The following is a 4,217-nucleotide window of genomic DNA, read 5'->3' as shown; positions in this document are numbered from 1 at the left end:
TATAAATAACCTGTCCTCCTCTCTCCCAACATCCACATGTATTCAGTATGCAGATGATTCAGCTCTCGTCTGTTCTGCTGCATCTCCAGCTGGACTTTATTCCTCCACCCAAAAAGTCTTCACAGCAGCAGAAAAGTGGTTCCAACATATCTGTCTCCTCCTTAATCCCTAAAAAAACAAATTACTCATATTCTCTCCAAACCTTAAGTCAGCCCCTCTCTCCTTTTCTATTACATCTACCAACGGTACTATCATCTCACCTGATTTATCCACTAAACTACTAGGTGTAATAATAGATAATCAACTGAACTTTGATGCCCATATTGACCTTACTATCAAAACTGTTAATAAAAAGATAGGAGCCCTCTACAGACTTAAGCCCTTTCTAACAACAACTGCTAAAGTGTCCTTAGCCCAAACTCATCTCATCTCCACATTACTATACGCCTCCCCAACTTTTATCAACCTCTCTAAATCTAACCTTCAGAAACTTGCCACGGCCTACCACAGCATTGCTAGGTTTGCTACAGGTTCCCCATTTCGCACACATCATTGTGTTAATCTCAAAATGCTTAATTGGCTTGAACTTCAACATCTTATTCTATTACATCAATTAGTCATCACATATAAAATTCTCCATTACCCTACTAATACACCCATACTCAATAACCTTGTGGCCCTCTACAAGAATCTCTCTTCCCTTCGCTCTGCAAACAAACTGCTAGTAGCCACTCTCAAGTCACACAATAAGGCAGGCGACTCCTTGTTCACCAATACTATTGGCCCATACTGGAATAAACTCCCCACAGAATTGACTACTTTGGGCTCATCACAACTTTTCAAGAAACAACTAAGATACTATCTCAAATCCCACTGGCTATGCCCTTGCTTGAATCCAGACTGACCTCCCATCTAACTTTCTTTATACCTCTCTTCATTACTTCTCCTTCTCCTCTCAATTCTAACCCTCTGTAGCTCGCCTATCTCTCAAATGGACTTTCTTTTTTCTCTACAAGGTCACTTTCTCCTTTTATAAGATATATTACTGCAACATGTCATCTCACCTTGTTTTTAAACCTATTAACCATCCCTGCTGTGCAATTTCTGTTTCCTAGAACTAGTGCCCAGGCACTAATTGTTTATCATAATTCTTAATATTGTAAATATTTTTGATTCTTATAGTTGTTATGAAAAAATATGGGATCATGGATCCCCTCTGTATTTCTCCTTTGTTTTGTTTACCTATCTTAACGTGCTACTGTAAATGTAACTACACTACATTGAATTTGTTCTTTACATTCTTATAATTTTTGTTTCTTTTGTTTCTTTTATTGTCCTTTTTGAATGTTTTTACTAGTATATAGTGGAGCTTTTCTCCTCGGGCCTCTGCTGAAAATGGACATGTATCCAGCCAAACTAGCCCGGTCAACAAATGTAAAATAAATAAATAATAAAAACTAGATTGTAAGTACTTATACTACTCAACTGATCTTTAAATTGTTTGTAGTTTATCTTTATTATTTTATTGGGCATGTACTTTATAATTTCTGCATGTTCCTTTTTTGTAAACAAGAAACATCTTTATTAAATTATCATGTATGAACATAAGCAAACTTACATTTATATAAATGCAAATAAAGCATAGAGACGCAATCTCAGTTGCAAATATTATGCATTACAAACCATGTTGACACAACTGTACCTGCAAACATTATACATCACTTTTAATACATCCAGTCATTGTCAGTGAACCATTACATAGCTCATTCAAAATTTCCCTTCGTTTACACCTCATTCCTCCTCTGCATGTATTGAACCCACATTTCCCATTTTTCCTATGTAATTTGCTCCTACCCTTTTCTAAAAATCCCAGTTCCAGTTGTTTTATCTCTGTTACTATCATCTCAACTTCTAACAAAGTTGGTTTAGACTTTGATTTCCATTTTCTAGTAATTGTTTTTGGCAGCCATCATAGTTAGACTCAGCAAGGCCTTACTATGTCTAGGCAATTCCAATTCTGCATCATACTCAAAAAATAATTTCCCTAGTTACTATTTGCTCACCCAAAATCTCTGACAGAGCAGTCTGCAGGGAATCTTTAAAATCTGCCAACTCATTAGACTCCCAAAACATATGTTCCTAGTTACCTCTATCTTCCCGATCATACCTCCAACATTTGCTGTCTATCTTAGGAAAAATTCTTTGGAGTCTGTTTGTGGTATAAAAATACCTTATGTAAACACTTCTAGGCAAACATCCTGAACCTTCTAGATTTTGTTGCATGTGTGAGAGACATATCTACATCCCCCGTTATTTCTTTGTGAAGTGCTTATCCAGTCTGTCTTCCCAATCCTCCCTAACCTCCTCTGATTGAGTCTTACAGTTATTATGCAATATTTTATATGCTCTACTAATTATTATTTCTTAAAAGCAGCTGCTGTTCTAGAGTCTACTAAGAACTGTACCAGTGCTGGTCTTTCATTTAGGACCCCCTATTTCTTTCTCTTTGCCTATACTCTGATACGAATCTTTGATATGGAAGCCACTCTCTAACTTGTTGACCAGATAAGTTCTTGGCATCTTTCTATTCTGTTACCTTACCCTCTCTTGTTATTTGCTCCCAATACCTCGGTTCCTTTGGCAGTTTTCTCCAATATATTATTGCCCTCTCTTACCTATTGTCTATATCCCTAATTGCATTCATCCATATCAGCAGAATCTCCTTTCTCCATTCCCGTGTTGACATAATTCCTAGAAGACCTTCTGCTACTTTATGAATATAATATTCTGTATGATTATTGTTGTTCTACTTAAAGGTCTGCATCCAAAATCCCAGTCTTTCTCTCTTGCTTGAACTACCTCCCTGTCTCATCCTTATCACCTTTTTCCACTTTAAATTACAATTTTCTGCTTGTGACCTGTATAGGATCATTAATTGTGTTGCTCTGAAATACCCCTTCAACTCAGGTAATCCCAATCCGCCCTGTTCTATTGGAAGAATAAGCTTATCCCACTTGACTCTTTCCATCTTCCCCTCCCAGATAAAATGATTTAGCTCTTTATTAATTGATATCCTGAACTTCTCCTCTGGTTGATAAAAATATGCCTGACCTGTGTATAAGAATAAAGGGACTAAAAACATTTTGACTGCTTGTATCTTGCTATCTATATCCATATAACAGAGCTTCCATTTTCACAGTTTTTGTATTATCTTTTGTTTAGTCTCTTCCCACATATCCTTACCTGTCGCACCAGTATAAGTTTTAATCCATATTCCTAGATACTTCATTTTATCATGTCCCCATAAGTATGCAGCCTGGGAAGCTATTATAGAGAACGGCCTTCTGTATCAGAGGAGGGTGGATAGGCTTTCCAGTTAAAAAGTATGTCATCAGTGTGTGTGTGTGTGTGTGTGTGTGTGTGTGTGTGTGTGTGTGTGTGTGTGTGTGTGTGTGTGTCCTAATATAGGTTTTATTGCCTAGATTCAGGAATTGCCTGTTAAGTATTGCAACTTAATTTAATTATGGTTGTTATATAGATATGCAGTTCAAGAAGTTAATACTGCATTTGCATGTGCTATGAGAGAAGTATGAAGCATCACACTGTTTGCAATGGTCTTCACATCCTCACATGTAGTACACAGAAGACAGGAACTATATAGCCTGGCATAGCTGTATTGTGGCCTATGTCTATCTGCAATACTAGTCTGAAAGTTGATACCCAGTACTCTACAATGTGGCGAATGAGACCATGCCCTTGTAGGCACAACACTACTCTTGCCCACATTCCCCACCGCATACACACCAGGAAATGCTAGTTGTTTCACTGCTGTCCTGCTTGCACATCATAGCACAGAGCCATAGCATTACTAATGTAGACAGTAGCTTGCAATGTGTCATTGTACAGTACTTATTGCTTGGGCATTGTAAAGGTAGTTCTGATATTTGTTTTTTTTTTCTCTCCCCCTCATTCCTTTTATTTCTAACCTTTTTATTTCTTTTTCATTTATTGTTTTATTTCTCTCCATTGATGTTGGTGTTTTGTGCCACTGGTGTGGGCCAGGTCACCAGCTTCTCACTAGTCCCAACCTTCCCCTGTGTTCACTACACATGGCTGCAGGCCTGCCTCCTCATTTGGTGCAGCAGTATTTGCTGATTGGAAGGTAGCACTATTGTTCCCTCTAGTAGCAGTGCTAGGGGCACACACTATGTCACTCG

The sequence above is a fragment of the Protopterus annectens genome, chromosome 11.part0, assembly GCF_019279795.1.
Source record: "Protopterus annectens isolate FY-2018-M chromosome 11.part0, PAN1.0, whole genome shotgun sequence".
NCBI lineage: Eukaryota > Metazoa > Chordata > Ceratodontiformes > Protopteridae > Protopterus > Protopterus annectens.
This window is presented reverse-complemented; position numbering follows the sequence as displayed.